The sequence below is a fragment of the Pan troglodytes genome, chromosome 23 (assembly GCF_028858775.2).
Source record: "Pan troglodytes isolate AG18354 chromosome 23, NHGRI_mPanTro3-v2.0_pri, whole genome shotgun sequence".
Classification (NCBI taxonomy): Eukaryota; Metazoa; Chordata; class Mammalia; order Primates; family Hominidae; genus Pan; species Pan troglodytes.
This window is the reverse complement of record NC_086016.1, coordinates 24,063,437-24,089,609: the sequence shown is the minus strand read 5'-3', so window position 1 is coordinate 24,089,609 and position 26,173 is coordinate 24,063,437. Positions and strand designations below refer to the sequence as shown.

At 43.6% G+C, this 26,173-nt stretch overlaps 1 long non-coding RNA gene and 1 pseudogene across 1 annotated transcript in view; one reads left to right on the top strand and one right to left on the bottom strand.

Annotated features, from left to right (window-relative positions):
• Window positions 1–15,157, bottom strand: part of LOC107970302 (uncharacterized) — a 32,428-nt gene extending 17,271 nt beyond the window's left edge. Inside the window, exons 1-2 of the long non-coding RNA XR_001712833.2 lie at window positions 14,962–15,157; window positions 13,022–13,203 (exon numbers count right to left, since the gene is read on the bottom strand). This is a non-coding gene — a long non-coding RNA (uncharacterized LOC107970302). The remainder of the gene's footprint in view (window positions 1–13,021; window positions 13,204–14,961) is intronic.
• Window positions 15,158–20,544: 5,387 nt separating this feature from the next.
• On the top strand, window positions 20,545–24,504 carry LOC458684 (alpha/beta hydrolase domain-containing protein 17A-like; annotated as a pseudogene).
• Window positions 24,505–26,173: the final 1,669 nt, after the last annotated feature.

The window sequence follows — 26,173 nt, the reverse complement described above, 5'->3', positions numbered from 1 at the left end:
TTAGATTCTACAAAAAGAGTGTCTCAAACTTGAATCAAAACACAGATTCCATTCCGTGACACAAAGCAGCATATCACAAAGCATTTTCACAGATAGCCTTTGCTTGTTTTTAGGACTGGATATTTGTATGTTTCTATAAGGGCTCAAGTTTGAAAATGTCACTTCTTAGATTCAAGAGTGTTGGAAATTTGTGTGTTGTTCAACTCAAAACACACGTTTCATTCTGTGACATAAAAAAGCACCTCACAAAGTGTTTTCGAGACAGTTTCCAGTTTTAAAATTGGGTATTTGAGTGCTTCTATAAGGGCTCCATAGGCTCATAAGTGTCACTGTTAGATTTTACAAAAAGAGGGTTTGGAAGCTGCTTCATCAAAACACAGGTTTCATTCTGTGTCATAAAATGCAAGTAACAAAGTATTTTCACAGATTTTTCCTAGTTTTGTGGCTGGATATTCATATTTTCTTATAAAAGATCAACAGATTTGTAAATGTCACTACATAGGTTCTAGAAAAAAAAGTGCTTTGAACTTGCCAAATCAAAACACGGGTATTATTCTTTGACATAAAACAGCACACCACAAAGCGTTTTCACAGCTAGCTTGTTTCTAATTTTTATGGCTAATATTTGAATTTTTTATAACGGCTCAATAGGTTCTCAAATGTCACTTTTTAGATTCCATAAAAAGAAAGTTTCAAATTTGCTGAATTGAAACCCCAGTACCATTCTGAGACATCAAACAGCATATCAGAAAGCGTTTTACCAGATAGCTTGTTTGTAGTTTTTAGGACTGGATATTCGTATTTTCCTGTAAGGGTTCAATAGGCTCCAAAATGTCACTTCTTAGATTCTACAAAAAAGTGTTTGGAAGCTGTTTCATCAAAATGCAGGTTCCATTCCATAACATACAACAGCATACCACAAAGTGTTTTCACAGATTGCTTGCTCTAGCTTTTAGGGCTGAATATTCGTATTTTTTAATCAAGTCTCAATAGGTTCAAAAACTTCACTTTTTAGATTCTACAGAGTGTTTTGAACTTGTTGAATCAAAACATATGTATTATTCCGTGACAAAAAGCAGCACATCACAAAGCATTTTCACAGATGGCTTGCTTCTAGTTTTTAGAACTGGATATTCATATGTTTCTATAAGGGCTCAATAGGGCCAGAAATGTCAATTATTAGATTCTAAAAAAAAAAACTGTTTGGAAGCTGTTTCATCAAAAGGCAGGTTCCATTTTTATGACATAAAACAGCATGTCACAAAGCGTTTTCACCGACAGCTTGCTTCTAGTTTTTGGAACTGGATATTTGTATGTTCCTATAAAAGCTCAATAGGCTCAGTAATGTCACTTCTTAGATTCTACAGTGTTTGAAAGTTGCTTTGTCAAAACACAGGTTCAATTCTGTGATATGAAACCACATCACAAAGCGTTTTCACAGGTAGGTTTTTTCCTAATATTTAGGACTAAATATTAATATTTTATTATAAGGGCTCAATAAAATAGAAAATGTCACTTCTTAAGATTCTACAAAAAGAGTGTTTGGAACTTGTTGACTAAAAACACAGGTTCCATTCTGTTACATAAAACAGCATGTCACAAAGCATGTTCTCAGCTAGCTTGTTTCTAGTTCTTAAGACAGGATCTCCATATGCTCCTATAAGGGCTCAAGAGGCTAGGAAATGTCACCTTTTAGATTGTATAAAAAAGTGAGTGGAAGCTGTTTCATCAAAATGCAGGTTCAATTCTGTGATATAAAACAGCACATCACAAAGCATTTTCACAGAGAGCTTCTAATATTTATGACTAAATATTTGCATTTTCTTATAAGGGCTCAATAGGTTTGAAAATGTCACTTCTTAGATTCTACAAAAAGTTTTGAAAGTGTTGAATAAAAACAAAGATTCCATTTTGTAACATAAAGCAACACGTCACAATGCAATTTCATAGCTTTTTTTCTCATTTTTAGGACTGGATATTCACATCTTCCTGTAAGGGCTCAGTAAGATCGGAAATGTCACTTTGTTAGATTCTACAAAAGGAGTGTTTGGAACTTGTCAACTCAAAACACAGGTTCCATTCTGTGACATAAAACAGCACATCACAAAGTGTTTTCACAGATATCTTATTTCTAGTTTTTAGGGCCGGATATTCATATTTTCTTATAGAAGTTCAATAGGTTTTGAAACATCACTTCTTACATTCTACCAAAAGAGTGTTTCAACTTTGGTGAATCAAAACACAGGGACCAGTCTGTGACATAAAACAGCACTTCACAATGCATTTTCACATATAGCTTGTTTCTAGTTTTTAAGACTGAATATCCATATGTTCCTATAAGGGCTTAACAGGTTTGGAAATTTCACTTCTTAGATTCTACAGAAAGAGTGTTTGAAAGCTGTTTCATCAAAACGCAGGTTTCATTCTGTGATGTAAAATAGCACATAACATTGCATTTTCAGAGATAGGTTTTTCTTCTTATTTTTAGGAGTGGATACTTGTATGTTCATCTAAGAGCTCAATAAGCTCAGAAATGTCACTTTTTATATTCTAGAAAAAGTGTTTAGAACTTGCTGAATCAAAACGTAGTTTCCATTTTGTGACATAAAACATCACGTCACAAAGCATCTTCAGAGATAACTTGTTTCTAGTTTTTGGGGATGGATATTTTTACTTTTTTAATAAAAGTTCAATAGGTTTGGAAACAGCACTTCTTAGATTCTACATCAAGAGTGTTTTGAACATGTTGAATCAACACAGGAACCGTTCTGTGACATAAAACTGCATGTCACAAAGCATTTTTACAGGTAGCTTCTTTCTAGTTTTTAGGACTGGATTTTGCATTTTTTTGTAAGAACTCAATTGACTTGGAAATGTCACTTCTTAGATTCTACAGAAAGAGTGTTTGGAAACTGTTTCATCAAAACTCTGGTTCCATTATTTGATATAAAAAATACATCACAAAGCATTTTCGACAGATAGCTTGTTTCTCGTTTTTAGGGTTATTCATATTTTTTATAAAACTCAATAGGTTTGGTGACATCACTTCTTAGATTATACAAAAAGAGTGTCTCACAGTTGTTGAATCAAAACACAGGTACCATTCTCTGACATAAAACAGCATATCACAAATGGTTATCACAGATAGTTTGTTTCTAGTTTTTAGGACTGGATTATGTATATGTTCCCATAAGGCCTCATTGCCTTAGAAACATCACTTCTTAAGAGTCTACAAAAAAAGTGTTTGGAAACTGTTTAATCAGTATACAGGTTCAATTTTGTGATATGAAACAGCAAAAAGTGTTTTCGCTGATAGCTTGTTTCTAGTTTTTATAGCTGGATATTTGTATTTTCTTATAAAGGCTCAATAAGGTCAAAAACGTCACTTCTTAGATTCTACAAAGAGTTCAGAACTTGCTGAAACAAAACACAGGTTCCATTCTGTGACATAAAATAGCACATCACAAAGTGTTTTTACAGATAGCTTGTTTCTAGTTTTTATTACAAGATATTCATACGTTACTGTAAATGCTCAATAGATTCGAAATGTCACTTCTTAGGTTCTACAAAAAGAGAATTGGGAACATGTTTTTATCAAAATGCAGGTTCAATTCTGTGTTATAAAACTGCACATCAAAAAGTGTTTTCCAAGATAGCTTGTTTGTAGACTTTAGGACTGGATGTTTGTATGTTCCTATAAGGTCACAATAGGCTCAGAAATGTCACTTCTTAAGATTCTACAATAGTGTTTTGAATCTGTTTCATCAAAACATAAGTTCATTTCTGTGATATAAAGCATCACATCACAAAGTGTGTGACAGATAGCTTGTTTCCAGCAGTTAGGGCTAAATATTCATGTTTTCTTATTATGGCTCAAAAGGTTTGGATACATCGCTTTTTTAGATTCTACAAAAAGAGTTTTTGGAACCTGTCTCACAAAAACACAGGTTTAATTCTGTGTTATGAAACAGCATATCAAAAAGTATTTTCAGTCAGGCATAGTGGCTCACGTCTGTAATCCCAGCACTTTGGGAGGCTGAGGCAAGCGGATCACGAGGTCAACAGATCAAGACCATCCTGGCCAACATGGTGAAACCACATCTCTACTAAAAATACAAAAATTAGCTGGGCGTGGTGGCGCACGCCTGTAGTCCCAGCTACTAGGGAGGCTGATGTAGGAGACTTGCTTGAACCCAGGAGGCAGAAGTTGCAGTGAGCCGAGATCACACCACTGCACTCCAGCTTGGCAACGCAGCAAGACTCCGTCTCAAAAAAAAAAAAAAAAAAAAAAAAAAAGCATTTTCACAGATAGCATGTTAGGACTAAATATTCATATTTTCTTATAAGGGCTCAATAGGTTTGGAAATGTCACTACTTAGATTCTACAAAGAGTGCATTGAACTTGCTCCATCAAAACAAAGTTTCCAATCTGTGACACTAACAGATCAGAAAGCGTTTCCACGCATTGCTTGTTTCTAGTTTTTAGAGGAAAATATTCGTATTTTCTTTTAAAGGCCTCAGAGGTTTGGGAATGTCACTTCTCAGATTCTACCAAAAGAATGTGTTGAACCTATTGAATTAAAACACAGGTTTCATTCCGTGACATAAAATAGCACATCCCAAAGCATTTTGACAGATAGCTTGTTTCTAGCTTTTAAAACTGTATGTTTGTATAAGGGCTCAATAGGCTCAGAAATGCCACTTCATAAATTCTACAAAAAAAAGTGTTCAGAACCTGTTTAATCAACACACAGGTTCAACTTTATGACACAAAACAGAACATCACAATGCGTTTGCATGGATGGCTTGTTTCTACTTTTTAGGACTGAATATTTCTATTTTTTAATAAGGGCTCAAGAAGTTCCAAAACGTTACTTCTTAGATTCTACAAAATGAGTAATTTCAACTTGTTCAATCAAAACACAGGTTCAATTTTATGATATAAAACAGCACCTCACAAAGCATTCCACAGATAGCTTATAGCTTATTTCTAGTTTTTACAACTGGATATTCATATTTTCTTATGAAAGCTCAACAGGATCAAAATAATCAATTCTTAGATTCCACAAAAAGAGTGTTTTGAACTTGCTGAATCAAAACACAGGTTGCATTCTGTGACATAAAACAGCACATCAAAAAGCATTTTCACAAATAGTTTTCTATAGTTTTTGTTTGTTTGAGACAGAGTTTCGCCCTTGTTGCCCAGGCTGGAGTGCAATGGCGCGATCTCGGCTCACTGCAACCTCGGCCTCCCAGGTTCAAGCAATTCTCCCACCTCAGCTGGGAGCTCCATCAAACAAACCTGCCTTCCATTTTATTTCTAAATAAGATAACTATTATTTGGCTTAGTGGGGTGTCCCGGAGATTTATTTTCCTTTAACAAAGGATATGAAATTATCCTGCTCTGCTCACTATAACTTTTCTGTATTGAAACATCACTATGTCCCTGTGAGTATATACAATTATTTGTCAATAAAGAAAAAAAACCCAAATAAAATAATAAAATAACTACAAAGATTTCAAAAGCTATATACCTCCCTCATAATTTGTCAGAAAGAAAATTTCTTGTGGGCCTCAACATCTTTACACTAAAACAGTTCTGTTGAATTTGACCCTGGCAATATAAATTGGCAATTGATAGATTATCTTTACAGGTGGGGGACAAAGGACAGAACCGAAAGTCATCCCTCTCCTCACCTGAGACAAATGTGTATCTGATTGGCTTTCTCTGCCCAGTTTTTTATGTAAAAATGCAGATTCACTAAGCCAGACTCAGGCATAAGTGACTATTCCTCTATGGCATCTCGCATGTAAATTATGTATTCAGTGAAAGGATAATCAGAAACTCAAAAGAATGCAACCGTTTGTCTCCTATTTACCTATGAACTGGAAGCACCCACCCCCAACCCTGCTTCAACTTGTCTCACCTTTCTAGAGAGAAGCAATGTACATCTTACACATATTACACTGAAGTGTAATAAAATGTAACAAAGAGAAGTTTTCAGCCTAATGAGCTAAATAATTTTTAAAAAGTGGAAACTGGGTTCAAAGAAATTCAGTAATTATATTAAATGACACCAATAATGTGAGCTCGATTTAAGAGTACCCAGCAACACTTAAATTCTTATGAAAGCAAATGCTCTATTGGTTCCATTGGCTTTGTTGATTACATATCCACTAAGGTATTAAAAATATTCAACACCTTAGTGACCAGTGACCCCACTCCTGAGTTTCTAATTTGAACAACTTCTAAATATCCAAATCATATTTTTAAGTAATATAGTACCTGGAAATCAAAGATTAAATCTAAGCTACACTTAAGCTTGATCACTTCTCCTTTATTACAGTTAGAAACATTCTTTGTTTTATAAATTTTTACTTATTTTGAGACAGGGTCTCACTCTGTTATCCAGGCTGGATGGAGTGCAGTGGCACGATCTCGGCTCACTATACCCTTGACCTCCCAGGCTCAAGCGATTCTCCTGCCTCAGTCCCCCAGGTATCTCAGACTACAGACACATGCCACCACGCCCGGCTTATTTTTATCGTTTTTGTAAACATGGGTTTCGCCATGTTGCCCATGCTGGTCTTGAACTGTTGAGCTCAAGCGATCCACCTGCCTTGTCCTCCCAAAGTGCTGGGATCATAGGTGTGAGCCATTACGCCAAGCCTTTATTTTTGTCTGTCCTATTATGTAGCCCTTTACTGTTTTCCAGAGAGGTGAAGTATTTTGCAGATATGCATTATGTCTCCGAAATGTCATTACGCTAGCACAAAAAAACTGAGATGAACTCATAATTTATAGTATCGCCTCAACCCGAATATCTATACAATTTTGAAAACATTCACCCTAGCGACTATTAAAACTAACTTGAATAAGAAACAGTAAACTACTAGTATGTGATATTATCTTTCAAACACTTCTAAAAGTATAAGCAATATATGAGGAAATGGGGTACAGTTTGGTGTCTCTCCCCAACTCCACATACATACCAGGATCTGGGGGAAAAAAAGCTGTCCTTAGAGAATATATTATTTAAATCAACATGTAATTGGCAGAGCTAGTGTATGTCCCATGACCTGTGGACCCATCTACTTTACTGTAGATTAATTAATGCTAATGTTGCCACAAGTGAAGAAGAATGCATCATGGGAAGCTCATCAAGAAATATGCAACCCCTGCTGACACAGCTCCCTACATGTCACCTTCTCTATTGCACATGCAACATTGATGTAGGAATTAAAAAGAAATTATTTAGGCAGATACTGAAAGTAAGGAAGTCCTAGTGTAAAGTTTTCCTATTAATGAAAAAAAAACCTATATCATTTATTTTCTAACAAAGAGCATCTTGTAAAATTGGGCTGCAGACATTGATAAGCTCTCATAGGAATGCCAGTAGCTGTGCCAATAGGAAAAGGCTACCTGTGGGCCAGGCATGTTCAACATGGTGGCTCCATCTTCCCTTGTCTCTGTCAACCACAGGTACAGTAAGGAACAGATAATATGGTGCTGGTAAGGTAGAGAACCCGTCTGCATAATAAAAGATTAGGGTGCGATGGCCAGCTTCTCCCTGTGCTATGCAAACGTTCACACCTGGTCCAACCAGTCTCTCGAGCCCTGTGTAAATCAAGACACCACCTCCTTAAGCTCTTTTATAAAACCTTGTGCTTTTCACCACAAAACTGGAAGACCCACTCAGGTGCCCCTCTCTCTCTCTGCAGGAGAGAGAGCTGTTCTCTTTTCTCTTTCTTTCACCTATTAATCACCCACTCTTGAACTCACTTCTTGTGTGTCCACATCCCTGATTTCCCTGGTGTGAGATGACAAACCTCAGGTATTACCCCAGACAAACAATGCTGCTTCAACATTCTTTCAAATCTCAATTCAATTGTGTTGTTTCAGAAAAAGCCATTGTTCAGGGGTCCACAAACTATACCCTGCAGTCAAAATGTGGCCCACCACTTGTTTCTGTAAACAAAGTTTATTGGAACACAGCGCCATTCACTCATTTAAACATTACTGATGCTGCCTTGGTATGACTTCAGAGTTTAGTTGTCAGAGACCACATGCTGAGCAAATCTGAAAATAGTTACTATTTCACCCTTTACAGGAAATGTTTGCTGATCTCTGAATTCCAATGTAATTTTCCTGGATATAAGATAAAAGATTTTGGTTCTAAAACAAAATATTAAGTCCATCCTTAAGCTATCATATATTGAAAAGGACTATACATTTTACAACAAACATACAGGGAATAAGGCAAGCTAATGTGAGTCTATAACAAGATTGCATTGCATATAATTAAAGAACAACAACATTTGTTACAATCTAATATAAGAACTATAATTTTTAAAATTTACATAGGATGCTGGTAGAGCAGGATTATTTACAGGACACATGAGTAGATTGAGCCTTTGTCAAGAAGAAAGTGCTCAAAGGCTTTAGAGGTACCTAGCACCAGCAACACATTATGTTTTATTTCACTCTTAATAAGCTTGTCTCCAATCTGACAATTAAAAGGATGTTATTTTGCAATTAATTTAACCGTAGTTGGAAAATACTACTTTTCTTTTAATTTCTAGACCTTTTCTACTAATTACAGCATCAGGCTTGATAACAGCAATATTGTACGATTACTCTAGAAAAAAATTTTTAAAAAGAATTTCATTTTCTTGGCACAAAGTCTGGATAAAGAAGGATATGGCAAGTAGCACTGTAAATTCCTTACCAACAGTGAATTGTTGCCCGTTGACAGCTGTGTCTCTTATTATGGCATTTCAACTACCAAAGAGTTTCTACCTAGAATCAAACTGCACTTCCCATATTTGCATGCCACGGAAACATTCACAAGAGTTTTTAATCAAAAGGCAACAAAACTTGAGTAGACAGGCATTGGTGGTTTGAATGCAATTCCCACACATAAATATAACACCTATGATCCATTCAGCACGCTTATCACCAGTGAGTGCAGTCTTAACCAAGAATCATACAAGTAAAAATTACTGACAGATTTACCATCTATGAACGTATCAACATTCTTATAATGAGTATTTAGTGCAAGATCACTCATTTGGCTGTGGCTATTTTCCTCTGCTCCCTCCAGAGTATGAACACATACACCCCACACCTTCACACAGATAATCTAGCGAAGGCATGAAATTGTTAACTGCAAAGTAAACCAAGAGTATGGGTCACAAAGGAAGAAATTATCTTCACAAATTTTTGGAAGATGCTGAAGAATGAAATAGGAAGCCACTGTCCAGATTAGTCACAGGAAACAGGAGTCCATTGTCCTGAGTAACCTCTGAAAGGCTCCAGGCCCAGAACCAAAGGTAAAGCAAGTGAGGAAAAGAGGGTGCTTTTGAATAGTTGAGCCTCGCAAGGCACAAATCATCATTTATCCGAACAATTTCTCATTGATAAACATTGTTGTTACCCAGTGTTTTGCTGCAACAAGTGATGCTGTGATAACCACCCATGTACAGAAAACCCTTTGCCTTAAATTTACTTAAAACACTCATAAGATGCTTCCCCACCATCTTCTGAATCTAAATCTACTAATGCAATTTCAGGATACTATGAAAAAGCAGGCAATACAAGGAGAATGGAGTTATGTGTTAATATTATAGTGAAAGAGTTTTTAGAAATGTAGGTAGTGAATATTTATAACCTAAGAAACAGAAGATAAAGTGGAAGGGTACCTGCATTTATTACATCTAACATTACTGTCCCTTTAGTCAACTTGCTCACACACACAATTCTTTACAAAGTTAATTTTCATAAACCTTCTATAACTTGCTTAAACTTTATTTTCTTACAACTAAAAATAATTCTTAAACTTTCTAAATTTGCCAAAACTCACTTTTTGGAAAAAACCATATTCCCACCCCTTTTAAAACCAAAAACACATAATTTTTCTTTTCAATGTAAGCAGTTTCAATTACATACCAGGTGCAGAGTCCAGGATACAAGACAGAACTGCAGATAAAGTCTAACTCTTCCAGCATAGCTAGGAGACATGGCTAACTCCACCTCTCCCCAGGCCTTACCTAGAAATCTAACAGTTCCAAACTAGGTAAACTGAACAATTTTCCAAAGTCAAAGAAGCAGTTTATGACATTAAAGCACTTAGCCAATTTAACCTCTGACTTAATTTAGACCAAATGTCTACTTTTTGAAGACTTTTTACCACCAATAATTTTAAAACTCTCATATCCCAAAGATTGCTGAAGTCACGTGAAATAAAAGGCATTAGAGCTTCTATTTTTCTGACAATTTAAGAGCTTTCATTATCTTTTAATCCAATTAATTAGAGCTCCTTCATATAAACATCACACATACGACACTTCTAGACAGGAGAGGATCTACCAGGCGTAAGCTTTTCTTTCCCATCTTATGACTTTCTGACTTGTCCTATATTTCCTGCTTTCCTAATTAGTCATTATCTACTTTAGTGCAAGAATTTGCCATACAAGATCCTAAGATTTTTCTCCTTCATAACTTACCTTACCATAAATACATGTTCATATCCACAACTTTCTTTAGCTCTCCCCTACTAATTTTTGATGCCCACCCAAATCAAAAAAAAAGTCAGGTAAAGCAAAGCAAAACAGAGCAGAGCCTTAGATTTTGAGATGGACCTGTCTGTTTACAGTTCTTGGGGTTCCAAGAGGAAAACAAAGGTTTCTCCTAAAATGAGGTCTGTGGCACCTTCTGTTTTGCACAAGGAGTCCCAGGCTGTCAGAAATTACCTTAGGTCCTTTCATGTGGGTAACAAGAGTGGCAAGACAGACAGACTATGGAAATAATTCAGTCGACTGAGAAGAAAAAGAAAACCTTAGTACTGTCCCCATTGTACAGATGGAGAAGCTGGGACCCAAAGCACCATGCAGTTTAAAAATTCATGTTCACAGCCGGGCATAGTGGCTGCCTGTAATCCCAGCACTTTGGGAGGCTGAAGTGGGTGGATCACGAGGTCAGGAATTCGAGAACAGCCTGGCCAACATGGTGAAACCCCAACTCTACTAAAAACACAAAAATTAGCCAGACATGGTGGTGTGCACCTGTAATCCCAGCTACTGGGGACGCTGAGGTAGAAGAATTGCTTGAATCTGGGAGACAAAGGTTGCAGTGAGCCAAGATCACACCACTGCACTCCAGCCTGGGCGACAGAGTGAGACTCCATCTCAAAATAAATAAAATAAATAAATACATACATACTTATATAAAATTCATGTTCACATAGAGTGAGGCTCTACAGCTCACTCTCTTAACCATCCTGTAATTCTGCCAACTCTATGTCCAGTCACTGATGCACTTGTATGGCAGCTCATGGTCCCCTTAGAGCTTAGAACCTGCGTTTCATTTCCTGCTCTACAGCTATATAATTTAACAATTTTCCTCTGAATTTGTTGGATTCTAACCCTATAAATCTCCAATCTTAATATTACTGAACCTTAAAGGGGGCTGTGACATCTTTAGTCTTTAAAAATATTTAAACACCCTATAAACCAAGGACTACATGAGATTAAAGCATATTCGAACTTCTATACGCTTTAAAACATTGAGGCAATGCATTGACAAATACACCTAAGCAACTGCAACCAATTTCTATCTCTTCAAAATAACTGTCTCTTCAAAATAAGCTATCTAGCGGTACTTACACATATTCTCACGTGTCAACAGGATTTTACATGATCATAACCTTATAAATCATTAAAAAGTGTCAAAATTATAGGCCTTATATATATATATAGGCCTTATACAATTCTGCGGGCTTGAAAAACATGATACAATATAGACTGTTTCTTGAAAGCAGTCAATAAAATGCATTAACTTCTAAAGTGATCACTTAAGAGTTCGTATCAAAGGCAGTAATACTAGGAATAACACAGGGCTCAACACTGCAGCTTCTCGAAGGTGAAAGTTAATAAAGCCTTGCTTTTGGTTGTGAATTTTTGCCTTAAAACATTATACATATGATCCTCCCCTTCCCTTCCCTTCCCTGTTGCAAAGATGTGGTGATGAACAAGGTTTGCTCATGCAAATGACAACGCTCTTGAAAACTGTGGCAGAAAAATAAAATGAAGGGAATGTGGTTCACTTAATGATCTCATAAACTTTTGGAACTTATTAACCCCCTGACTTGCATTTATCTCCAGACTATATGGGAGAGAGATGAAATGACTATTTGCTATCAGTATTTTATTTGATGCTTCATTTTTTGATTCCTTGCATAACTACTTACAACGCATTAACAGGATCACGAAAGCAAAGCTATTCAAGTAACTAAATCATTATGCAACTACTTTCTCATCTCTAAAACACAGTAATGGACCAATTATTTTAAAAATACAACACACTAGCAAGTAGTTTACTTTTAACTCAGTTTCAGTTTGTTAAGGCCATTGCTTGGGATAAAGAAAACAAAAAGCAGGAGGAACAGAAAGAGAAACAAGAATAGAAACCAGATATAAAGGCAGCAGCATAAGAAAATAAAGAACAAGATGATGGTGATAAGAAAAAACAGACAGGAAGAAAGGAAAAAAATCAGGTGATAGAGTTAGAAGGCCTATTATGATACCTTTTATCCACTCCCTGATTCATGAAATTTGAAAAGTCCAAGATTAACACAACAAAAAACAAGCAAAAAGATACACAAATAGTCATTCCCTAAATTTTGTCAAGAATGAGACAATGCTGCCACTCATGCCTGGCTCAGGAGCCAGCAGGAGGTGGGCGCCCTCCAGAGACTGCAGAAAGGTGGGGGAGGACTCCTTGCCCTGGCTGCACTTCCACTGCTGCCACCGAGGCCCACGCTGCAGCACCCACTGCTTCTTACCCACCCCAGGCCAGCTGGGCCTTGCAGGGCTCCTACCACCCCCTTCCTGGCTCACAGACTTGCTGCTGCTGCCACCACTAATGCCCATGCCAATACAACCACTGCTGCTGTTGCTCTCAATGCACCAGCCCCACCCTACAAGGCTCCTACCACGTGGCCACCACCAGGTACCCTCCTACCTCCAGCCTCCTATTGCTGTGGTCGAGCTGCAGTCTCCATCACTGCCACCAACCGCAGCGAGGTGAGCTGTAGTACTGTGCCATCTGCAGGCTGCGGGCTCCAGCGTCCAGCATGCGGCAGGGTGGCCCCTCCTCCTCCTCTAGGTGGGCACAGACTGCTGGGCAGGCAAAGCCAGAAAAACCTAGAACAGATGCAGGGAGTGGTAGCATTAAAGCCTCACCTTGGTCATGCTGGCCACTGGGTGGCAGGTGCCAGTTTCAGCGAAGGCATTGACACCCACCCTCCCCTTTCGGCCCAAGCTGGCCATGAATCGGAGCCTGTGGTGGGGACTGGAGACACCACAGTGCCCGGCTCCCCACTCCGCAGGAACCACTGGGCCCACCAGAGCTGCCCTCCTAGGGGAAAGGAAGCAGCAAAAAGTCAGACCCAGCCAGCTCTCCCCAACCAAGTGCAGGCTCTCATTCCTGAGCCTCCACCCAGACAGCCCCGTCCCCCACGTGGTGCACGTTACTCGGTGCCTGGGGGTCCCAGGCAGTCTCCACAACACAGAGCGAGAGGGTGTAACCCAGGGAACCACAGCAGATGTGGGGGGCCCTGCCGTGCTCAGTATTCCTAAGGAAACACTGTATGCCCTCTGTGCTTAAGCAGGAGAAAATCGCTTTGTAAAGCCTGGAGTCCAGGGAGGGAAGGACTGTCCTTTCCGTGGAGACCACTGCTGTCACTGCCACCTCTGCTGCCTGCTGCCGGCAGTGCAGCCCTGAGAGTGCCCCTAATCCGCCCCCCGCTGCCAGCAATGTAGTCCTCAAATAGCGCCCCTAACACCCCACCCCCTGCCCTCCACCACAGTGTAGCATCCGATAGCACCCCTAACCTGTCCCCCGCCGCTGACAGTGTGACCCCGATAGCACCCCCAACCACTCCACCGCCAGCAGTGCAGCACCCGATAATGCCCACAACCCGTCCCCACCACAGGCACTGCAGCACCCGATAGTGCCCCCAACCTGATCCCTGCCACGAGTAGTGCAGCAGCTGATAATGCCCCTAACCCTCCTCTGACACTGCAACCCCCCAACAGAGCCCCCAAACCCCGCCCAGCTGTGGGCAGTTTAGCCCCCAATAGTGCACCTAATCCGCCCCCCTACCTCGGGCAGTGCAGCCCCCAATAGCGCACCTAACCTGCTACTAGCTTGACAGTGCAAGCTCCTGACAGTGCCCCCAACCACCACCCCCCACTGCTGGCAATGCAGCCCCCAATACCACACCGAACCCACCCCCTACCACCGCAATGCAACCTATAACAGCGTCCCCAACCAGCCCCCCGCCATGGGCAGTGAAGCCCAGGATAGCATGCCCCCCCGCCCTGGGCAGTGTAGCCCCTGATAGTGCACCCAACCCACCCCTTGCCATGGGCAGTGCAGCACCCGACAGTGCCCCCAACCTGCCCCTCGTAGCCCCAAATAGCACACCAAACATATCCCTTGGCACAAGCGGTGCAACACCCGACAGTGACCCTAACCTGTCTGCTAGCATTGTAGCCTCCAATAGCACACCCAACCGCACACCCAACCCTCCCTGGGCCACAGACAACACAGTAGCTTATAGCGCCCCTAACACGCCACCCACCACCGGCTGTGCAGCCCCAGATAGTGCCCCTAACCCCTGCCAGCCACAGGCAGTGTAGCCTCCGTAACATCCCCCAACTCGGAGCAGCGTGTCGCCTGCCCCGATAGCACACCTAAGCCGCCTTGATGATCAGCACAGCCCCCGATAGCACACCTAATCCCATCCTCAATAGTGTCCCCCCCCACCCCCCCTCCCCTGTTCCACCTCCGCAAGTAACATAGTCCCCGATACTGCACAGAACCCGCCTAGGCAATGCAACCCCAGATAGCGCCCCCAATCTGCCCTCACCACGGGCAGCGCAGCTCTGATAGCATACCTGTCCCACTGTCTTTCTACCACTCTGGCCATGCTCCCGCTGTGGGCCACTCTCCTACTGCTCCGGTAGCAAGCTCCATCACCACAGCCAACATCAGCAGGTAATCTGCTGTGCCGCGGTTGTCTTCCCGTTCTTCTCCTCTTCCTGCACTAAACCGAGCGCGGACCCGGTGCAGGGAGAATATACGGAAGACCCTGACTCTGCCCACTCAACATGCTTTATATAGGGAGGGTATGCAAATGAATTCCTGAACTACATGTTCTGATTGGATGAGAGAAAAACCCTAGGCCTACTCTGATTGGACTTTATTATCATGTTCTGATTGGTCGTCTTAAGACTTGCTCTCATCCAATCAGAACATGATAACAAAGTCCGAGTATGCCTAGAGGTTTTTCTCTCATCCAATCAGAACATGTAGTCCCAGAACTCATTTGCATAACTCCGCATATAAAGTATGCTGAGGGGGGGAGTCAGACCATCCCGGGTTCTTTCCTGTTTGCCTACGCAGCTCTTCTGTGCCCGACTTAAAGGCGGAGGAGAAGGGGAAGGAAGACACCTGCCAAATGCTGGAGGCTGCAGCCTGCAGCACCGCGGCTCGCCTCACTGTGGGTGGTGGCCGAGATGGTGACTGCAGTGCGACTGGAGTGGTAAGAGGGGGAAAATAGTTTTGGGGTAGATGGAGGAGGAAAACAGCGGGGTGAGTACCAATGGGAAAAGAGGATGGCAAGCAGGAGAAGGCATTGCAAAAAGGCAATAGGAAAAAGACGGTGGGGAAAAAAACGTTTTTGGGTAGATGGAGGGGGAAATGAGGTTGGCAAATAGGAGGGGGAAAAACGGGGGGCTGAGCAGGAGGGAGAAAAGGTTTTGTGAAAACAGGGTGGGGAAAAGATGGTGGGTAAAAGTTTTTGGGCAGATGGAGGGGGAAAAGAGGGTGGCAAGTGGGAGGAGTAAAGAGAGGTTGGTAAAGGTGGGGAAAATGGGCGAGCAGGAGGGAGGGAAGGATTTGCAAAAAGACAGTGGGGAGAAAAGTTTTTGGGTGGATGGAGGGGGAAAAGATGGTGGTGAGCATGAGGGGAAGGAGGGTTGGGAAGACAAATAGTTTTGGGGTAGATGGAGGGTGAAAAAAGAGTGGCATATGGGAGAGGGGCAGGAGTGGGGAAAAGAGGTTGGTAAGCAGGAGTGGGGAGAAGGCATTGTGAAAAGATGGTGGGGGTGTGAGAAAAAAAGTTTTGGGGTAGGTGGAGGGGGATAAAATGGTGGTGAGCAGCAGGAGAGGGGAGAAGGCTTTGGGAAAAGATGGGGGAAAATGTTTTTGGGAAGATGGAGGAGCAAAAGAGGGTGATGAGAGCAGGAAGGTGAAAAAGGGAGAATTTGCAAGAGTGGTCATTCTGATTAGTCATTCACTCTCTCCTTGGTAAGTATAATGATAGCTGTGGGTTTCATAGGTAACTACCGCTAGTTTCAGGAAGTTATCTTCTTGTCCATAACTCTGGAGTGTTTTATGATGAAAATGTGTAATATTTTCTCAAGTACTTTATGTTGAGATGCTCATGTATTTTTGTGTTTTATTCTATTAATACGATTTTTGCATGCATTGATTTTCAAATATTAAATCAATGTTGCATTGCTGGGGTAAATCACATCTGCATATAGTGTGTAATCTATTTTATATGTTGCTGGATTCAGTTTCTCCAGTATTTTGTTGAAGATTTTTAATTTTATTTAAACAATGGGCCAGGCACAGTGGCTCACCGTGATATAAGGCTCACACTTATATCAGCACTTTGGAAGGCAGAGATTGGCAGATCACCTGAGGTCAGGAGTTCAAGACCAGTCTGGCCAACATGAAACCCCATCTCTACTAAAAATACAAAAATTAGCCGGACGTGGTGGCAGACACCTGTAATCCCAGCTACTTGGGAGGCTGAGGCAGGAGAATCACTTGAACCCAGGAAACAGGTTGCAGTGAGCCGAGATTGGGCCACTGCGTTCCAGCCTCGGCGACAGAGTGAGACTCCATCTGAAAAAAAAAAAAGAAAGATACTGGTCTATATTGTTTTGTGATATAGCTTTGGTGTCAGAGTAATCCTGGCTTTATAAGATGAATTGGGAAGTGCTCTCTCCCCTTTTATTTTCTGCAAGAGTTGGTGAACAATTGATATTAATTTCTTAGAGTGATAGCTACCTGAGATGGGAATTTTATTATAAGTTCTTAAAATTACAATCCAATCTTTTTACCTTCTGTAGGTCTATTTAGATTTTCTATTTCTCCTTAGTCCTTTAGTCTGTTTTAGTTTGTGTCTTTCTAGGACTTCATTCTATCTAGGCTATCTAATTTTTTTAGCATAAGATTTTCATTGCATTGTCTTTTATTTTGTATTACTAGCAGTGATGGATTCTCTTTTATTGCTGATTTTAGCAACTTGAGTATCTTCTGCTTTTTTCTTGCTTAGCCTAAATAAACATTTGCCAACTGTGTTGTCTTTTCAAGCATTTAATTTTGGTTTATTGATTTTCTCTGTTTTTTCATACTCCCTATCTTTGTGTTGGCTTAACTCTTATTGTTATGAAATGTTTCTCTTTGTCTTTAGGAATATTGTATTTGGTTAATTAAAATGTAAGTTGATTTTGGAGTATCAACTGTTGTCTTATATGAAAATAAAAGCATCAATTGGGAAATAATGGGTTCCCAAATATTGCCATGGAAACATATTTTTTGGCAGGGGTAGGGGTACAAAAGAAGCATCCATGTGCATGTAGTCCTTGGTCCCCAAGTCATTGAGCTAACTTGGTCAAAATAAGTAGCCTCTCATTTCTTATCTCATGTGGGTAGTCTTGCTTTGCTTGGAGACATTACAATGAATTCGCTTGCTGTAATTACTTGTAAGCATATCAGTTTACTTCATGTCCCATTTTCAACCAGTTACTGTACCTGGAATAATTACTAGAATCAAATTCCATCACACACAGGTAAATAAGTAAATTCTGTCATTTAATATCTAAATTACATATATAATTATATATACATACATATATTTTACTTGTAATTCAAGGAAGATAAGGCTTTGTATGCTCTGTGTAAAATATGCTGTCTATACTAATTCTCATGATAGTAAAGAGTAAATTGAGTAATGGAATGTATTTAAATTTTACATATGTCTTCCATTTGGTGCAGAAATAAAATCTTGGTACTTGATTTAGTAAATTCCTCCTAAATTTAAATTTAGTAAACTTAAGATGTTACTTCCCTGAATCAAAATTTATCTTAATGGGATGATAATTCTCTAGTTTACCTCTAATGAGCCTCAGCTAGTATTTAATCTATTATGAAATTAGACAGCATCAAAATAAAATATAATTAATTAAAACAAATTTATTTTATTGATTAATTTAGACCTCAGAAGTTTACGTTATGAAATCAAGGTTTTTTTGGATTTTGTTTATAGAATAATTAGGAAATATTACCAAATGCGAACCATAGTAAAAGTTCTTCAGTAACACTTTACCATTCCATTTTCAAATAACCTGAATTTATGTGTCAGGTTGAAAAGCTTACTGTCTGTGAATTCTCTACCATCTTAGCAGGCTAAATAAAATACATGATCAAAGGCAAAAATGTATGCAAGGAAAATATAGAATCTTTAAGTTACAAAAAGCTACTCTTACTGAATCTCTTGAATTACAGTTTATAGCTAAAGTGTACAAACTATTGTAAAAGTCTTCTCTATTTATAAGATTAATTACACATATAAAGTGTCTCCCTCATTCAATAATTTTATATTTCATTCAGAAATATATGTTTAATATAAAACGTTCTGAATTCTGCTAAATTGCATTTAAAATTATTCATCATTGGTTATATATTTATAAGCATGTACATTTAATGACTACGTACTGTAAACTTTCTTTGCCATGTGGCATAGACAGTTAATTTACCTGTTCTTTCTATCTCTATCTACTATGTCCTAGTCTATTTCAGTTTTCTCACAAGTAGCCATTATTTTCATTGAACTACCAAAAACTTATAAGGCAACCATGCTCAAACAAAATGTGTTAGTAGTATAGTATAATATAGTATAAAGCTTTTTTTCAATTCTAAATTTATGTTCCGAATTGTTAAATAATTTTATTATCCAGTCTTTTTTTTTTTTTTTTTTTTTTTTTTTTTTTTTTTTTTTGAGACGGAGTCTTGCTCTGTCGCCCAGGCTGGAGAGCAGTGGCGTGATCTCGGCTCACTGCAGCCTCCGCCTCCCGAGTTGACGCCATTCTCCTGCCTCAGCCTCCCAAGTAGCTGGGACTACAGGCACCCACCACTACACCCGGCTAATTTTTTTGTATTTTTAGTAGAGACGGGGTTTCACCATGTTAACCAGGATGGTCTCAATCTCCTGACATCGTGATCCGCCTGCCTCGGCCTCCCAAAGTGCTGGGATTACAGGCATGAGCCACCGCGCCCAGCCTATTATCTAGTCTTGATGTCTGAAAACATCTTAAAATAGAGAAGTTCACAATATTAGATGCTGTATCTTTTTTCATATAATGACAAAGAACTTTAGTTCTTTTCTCAATTTTAGGAAAAATTTTGCTTTAAGACCAATAAAAACACAAGTTTACATAAGCTGAGAGCATGTACATATAGCTACTCTGTAGAAAACTTATTTTGTTATTAGAGCTATTAGGATTATCTTTCGAGAATATTCGGGCTATATATGATGCTGCAAATTTATTTTCATGGTTGCTATAACGGGCAAGGCAAGCAGATGATATGCTTGTAGCTATTTCATGATGAGCACATCTCAAGGAATAAAGAAGGGCCTTCACAAGAAGAGGGAGGCAGCTGGGACAGTAATGCATCATGAACACAGATTCAGTGACTCCTGAGAGTCATTATGGCACCTGCATTCTTTGTTTCTATCTCATATGTAATCCAGTTTCAAGGAAGTATCAAAGTGTTGGGGGTGAGGAGACTATATGAACCATTAGCACGAAAGAAGTGCAGGCATCCAGCTGCCTGGTGTCTTCTGAGGTCATTCACCCAGATAAACAATACAAGTTGTTAACACAGAGACTTAGTTAAATTCAGAGCTGCAGGTAATGGGAAAATAAGATTGTGGAAATTGGCTCCATCTGAATTATTACTCAGATCTCCTCCATTTCTTCCAGATGCTGTGCTCACAGTATACTCAAGGCATCTGATGGCATTGATGAGCAACTGAGGAATCATTTAATTAATCACCAAGTTCCTCATCCTTACTTAAAAATGTAGAGTCACAAAATCATGCATCAAAACACACTCTTTTTTTAATAGAATATGGTCTTTTATCCACTGATCTCTTATTTTTTCAGAGTAGCAAGGTGTCTTTACAGCATACATTTAGCATAAAATTAGACAGGTTCCATTATGAAATAAAATGGAGACAGAATAAGTCAATACTGAATTCTTTGGTAAATCTAGCAAAGTCTTTAAAAATGTTTCTAGAGAATGGGTTTCTTTTAGTGTTTTTGTTTGCTTTTGCCTCATTGTTCTGCTTTGCTAACTCGTTAAAATCACAAGCTATCTTACTGTATATTGAGTGTATTTGCAAGAGCTGTTTAGTGTTTTCTTCCCTAATGAACCAACATAACCATTATTCTGCTGTGAGTCTATGTTATGAAATATGTCTATGTCCTGCTATTCTCAGGCTTCATTTTTGCCTCCAGATCTTCCAGGTACTATTGTTTTGGACAATATAATGGATATTACTTCTTTTGTTCTTTCTGTGGCTTGAAATTTTCAGTAAACTCACTTCCGTCCGTGGAGGAGCTGCGGCGGTGGCGGTGCAGGAGGCCGGGCCGGGGCGCAGAGGGACCGACGGACGCACGGGCGGGCGGCCGGGAGCCATGGAGCGCGGCCCTGGGGCCCGGGGGCGCGGGTCGGGATGGGCTTCCCAAGGCACGACATGGAGACCCGTGGTTGCGAGGCTCCCTGGGGCTCGGCTTGGACCGCGATGGGGCTGGGCCCTGGCCTCCTAACGGGGCTGCCGTCTGGGGCGGTAGCTGGTGGGGGCGCTCTCCCCCCTGCCCGCGACTCGGAGCACCCCCACCCCTCCCCTGCCGGGCCAAGCCGGGCGGCGTTGTTGGCTGGGGTCCCGGTGGAGGCCCGGCCCGGGCGGCGCCCGCCATGAATGGGCTGTCGCTGAGTGAGCTCTGCTGCCTTTTCTGCTGCCCGCCCTGCCCCGGCCGCATCGCTGCCAAGCTCGCCTTCCTGCCGCCGGAGGCCACCTACTCCCTGGTGCCTGAGCCCGAGCCGGGGCCGCCCCCTCGGGGACCCTGCGGGCCTCGGGCGCACCCGGGCGCCGGAAGCTGCACCTGACGGAGCGCGCCGACTTCCAGCACAGCCAGCGCGAGCTGGACACCATCGAGGTCTTCCCCACCAAGAGCGCCCGCGGCAACCGCGTCTCCTGTATGTATGTTCGCTGCGTGCCTGGTGCCAGGTACACGGTCCTCTTCTCGCACGGCAACGCCGTGGACCTGGGCCAGATGAGCAGCTTCTACATTGGCCTGGGCTCCCGCCTCCACTGCAACATCTTCTACGACTACTCCGGCTACGGTGCCAGCGCGGGCAGGCCTTCCGAGAGGAACCTCTATGCCGACATCGACGCCGCCTGGCAGGCCCTGCGCACCAGGTGAGGGCGACCCTGGGGGCAGCTCAGCCTGGGCACACCCAAGAGGGAACCAGGCCGGGGGCCGGGGGGCGGGCTTCCCTGGGAGGAAGTTGGGCGGCCCTGCAGGAGGGGAGCCACAGTGGATGCACAGGGCCAGAGAGCCGGACAGGCGAGCTTGGGTGTGCAGGTGCCACCTCCACATGGCTGAGGTGTGGCCAGGCGGTCCTCCCACACCCTGGCCTGTGGAGCCAGGCTCCCTGGAACCCCTGGCCTGAGGACGGGAAGGGGCTGAGCTTGTCACAGGGGCGTGGATGCCACCCGGTGGGAGGGAGTGGGTGGTGGTCTGGGGGTCTGTGCACGTGTGGCTGGGAGCCCATCGGCCGAGGCAGCACTTGGGGCCAAGTGAGGTGAGGCTGCTGCATCCAGGTCCTGAGGCCTGGCCCACGAGGCCCTGTGGCTGCGGAGCTTGGCCATCCTGGGGCAGGGCCTGCAGGGTAAGGTGCAGACCCCCAGCACACACCCGAGGTCTGGGCCAGCCTCGATTCCAGATCCAGCCCTCCTAGTCATCCAGGTCCCCAGCCCTGCGCTTGCCTGGGCCCTTCACCGGTGTTTGAGCACCGCCCGGGCCAGTGCTGCTTTGGACGAGGAGACCCGGGTGGGCCTCTGGTGGCCTTTCCTGCTCGCCATCCACTGGGGCTGTCTCGTCCTGGCCCTGCCCAGCCCACTGGTCTGACCTGCTCCCGCAGGGGACCAGGCACAACTCTGAGAAGTCAGAGGCCCTGGGGAGGTGGGGTCCTCGTTGCCTTGGTGATATTGCAGGCAGTCCCTGCTGTGGGCCTGGGAGCTGGTCCCCTGGCACCACCCTGGCTCTGGGGGCCTCCCAGCAGTGTGGGGCGCTGACACCAATCACCACTTCATGCAACTTCCTCGGCCCCTCCTGTCTCTACTGCCTGGGCCACTGGCAGGGTCACACCCGCCATGGCCAGCTCTGAGCTCGTCTGCTTGGCCATCTGTCCTGCTGCCACTTTGTCCTGCAGGAACCTAGGCCCAGAGCTGTGAGGGGGAGGCCAGAGCGTGCCCAGGGCCTCCACTGGGGATGTGTCCTGTTCGTTTGAGTGGTGACATCCAGGTGGCAGCTGGGGGCTCGTGCCTGTAGCAGGTGACAGGGCTGGGCTGGCTCAGCACACTACTGACCATGGCTGCCAGGGAGCAGGCCAGGGAGGCTGAGGCAGAGCTGGGGCCACAGGCACAAGCCAGGCAGCATCCTTTGGGGCATGGGTGAGTGGTGAGCTGTGGAGTGCTGCCAGGAGGCTGGGATTCCAGGCCAGGGACGGGGACAGCCCTGCTGGTGGAGTCCGAATGCCAGGCAGAGGGGATGCACACCTGCCCATGCTCCTGCCTTGCAAGAGGGCGTCTGCCTGGGATCAGAGCCTGGAGCGTGTGGGAGGAGAGTTGTGGGGTCCTGGCATGGGCAGGGTGGCAGGTGGGTCCCGCGTGGTTGGGACTGGGCACGAGGAGGCCTTGTAACTGGTGCTGGATCAGCTGGGTCAAGGGCCGCACACCAATGACCTGGGGGTGGGGGTGGCCCTGGGTGGGAGCTGGTGGTGCTGAGGTGGCCGAGGACTTGTCCACTCCCAAGGGAAGGTGCTGGTGGGAGGGGGTGCCACCTCCGCAGCCACCACCTTCGATGCTGACCTGGGTTGCACTGGCATCTCATTGGGCGTGGGGACTCCGAGAGTCCAAAATTGGGTGGAGACATCTGGGGACACAGCTGCCTGAATTCCTCATGGCCAAGGGGGTGGGCAAGGGCTGCAGGAAGGAAGAGTGTCCGCTGTCCTGGCCAGTGCACCAGGAACGGCTTTCTAACCCGGGCAGGAAGGCGTGAAGCATTCAGGATGTGGGGGGCACACAGTTCCCAGTGTGCACCTAGGGGTGACCAGGAGGAGAAGAGGCGCCAGGGCCTCCCCTACCCCCGCCCCAGGGGCACTCCGTAGGCGGGATCCCTGCAGATCCTTGCTAGGAAACGCCAGTGAACGGCAGCGCCAGGGAACGGGGCGGGGCCGCTGGCTTCGCCCACCGCCGTGGTGTTGGGGGGCTGGGGGTGGCCCTCGGGACTGGTGTGGAGCCTGGGCCTGACCCACTGACTTGGCTGAGTGGGGAGACTGGAGGGTCGCATCCGGAGCTGGGCCCGGGGACGCCCGCTGGTGGGAAGGGTGCGCGCGCGTTGGAGGCCGCGGCTGACCCTGCTCCGGCGCCGCCAGGTACGGCATCAGCCCGGACAGCATCATCCTGTACGGGCAGAGCATCGGCACGGTGCCCACCGTGGACCTGGCCTCGCGCTACGAGTGTGCCGCGGTGGTGCTGCACTCGCCGCTCACCTCGGGCATGCGCGTCGCCTTCCCCGACACCAAGACCTACTGCTTCGACGCCTTCCCTAACATCGAGAAGGTGTCCAAGATCACATCGCCCGTGCTCATCATCCACGGCACGGAGGACGAGGTGATCGACTTCTCACACGGGCTGGCGCTCTACGAGCGCTGCCCCAAGGCAGTGGAGCCGCTGTGGGTGGAGGGCGCCGGGCACAACGACATCGAGCTCTACAGCCAGTACCTGGAGCGCCTGCGTCGCTTCATCTCCCAGGAGCTGCCCAGCCAGCGCGCCTAGCGGCGGCCCCAACCGGCCGGACCTCAGCAATAAGGCAGCCCCCGGACCTCACCCCGCGCCGGCCCCCCAGGGGCTGCATGTGGACCCCCGGGCGGCCTAGGGGACCCTGCCCCGAGCCAGGGGCTGTGGACGATGTACAGGCAACAGAGCTACGCACTCCTTTCCTTTTGGAAGCAAGAAGAAAATAAGTGAAAACGGAAATTAAAGATTTAAAATTTTAAAAAAAAAGAGAAAATTTCAGTAAGAAAATAAACTGGTTGTCAAAAACACCTGTCTGTTAAAATTGGAATCAAACTGGCTGGGCGTGGTGGCTCACGCCTGTAATCCCAGCACTTTGGGAGGCCGAGGCGGGCAGATCACGAGGTCAAGAGATCGAGACCACGGTGAAACCCCGTCTCTACTAAAAATACAAAAGAAAATTAGCTGGGCACGGTGGCAGGCGCCTATAGTCCCAGCTACTCGGGAGGCTGAGGCAGGAGAATGGCGTGAACCCGGGAGGTGGAGCTTGCAGTGAGCTGATATCACGCCACTGTACTCCAGCCTGGGTGATAGAGCAAGACTCTGTCTCAAAAAAAAAAAAAAAAAAAAAAAAAATTGGAATCAAACTTTTTCAAGAAGAGATGTACTTGGTTTCCTTGCCTAAATATTCAAAAGTTAATAGGATCTTTTTCACAGTTTAAAAAAATTAAACATAATTGTATTTAGTTTTATTGAATACTTATGTGGTGTATTACATTTATTTTTGTTAATATTAAATTTTAAAATTTTTAAATTGTGCATTTTATATGATATATCATAGATTGTTGTTTTGAGTTTTCTCATTTAAAGTTATAACCAAAGTGACCCTATTATTCATTTTTTGTGCTATGCATTTAACATTTTCATATACTTCTTTTTTCTATTTTCAGCTAGTATGTATTGCATTGTATTTAAAACCACCACAAGAGGCAGGAAAATGGGGAGCTGTTATTCAATAGCTACAGTTTTGCAAGATGGATAATTTCTGCAGATCTGTTGCACAGCAATGTGAATATAGTTAATACTTATGATCTGTACACCTAAAATGATTAAGATGGTAAATTTTATATATATTTTTACTATAATTTAAAAATCATCACAGGTTTGAAATATAAATATAACTTATTTTGTATAATATAGAGTGTGTTCACATCAATAAGAAAAACCTAATATACCGATAAGAAAGAAGGGTGGGGGTGTATCAGATGCAATCCATCCTGTCTCATGTCAGGCAGCCCTGAGAGGGATGTTGGAGTCATTGACCAATTGTCTTGTTTGACTCTCACTATAATTTGAAGCCATTACAAAGGCCCCATCCAGTCCTCGGGGGTGGAAAAGAGGAAGAAGGCAGGAGCTTCTAATGAACGATTGTCTGCACAGGCTCCTTCTTTCACCTGTGCAGAGAAGGGAGAAGCAGAGCAAGATGTCCCTAGAGTTGCTTCCTAAATACTCAGAGTGGGGGCACACCTCCCCTACAGATCTCTGATCTTCTGCCACTATTATGAAATGGAACTTGTTCATTTTAGTATCATCATCCTTATGTGTCCCCAGCCTCACTGAAATCTTGGCATGCGTATCAGATGAACTTGGGATGAAGGAGAGGGTGATAATCATGGGCCTGACAAAGTCGGGGTGAGAGGCAGGTGCTGAGTGTCCTCTGCACACTGCGAAGTCACAAGCACAGTCATATTCCACTGTGGAAAAGACTGTTTGCCCAACATCCCTGGAACCACAAAGACCTGCATCCTCTGAACCTCAAGAGGAGCGAACAGTTCAGAGACAGGCTGGAATGAGCAGTTGTGAGGAAGGTGACCTCACTCACTCCTGGAGCTGGTCAGTGGAGCTGGGGCTGGGGCATGCTGGACCAACCAGCTGATCAGAAGTTC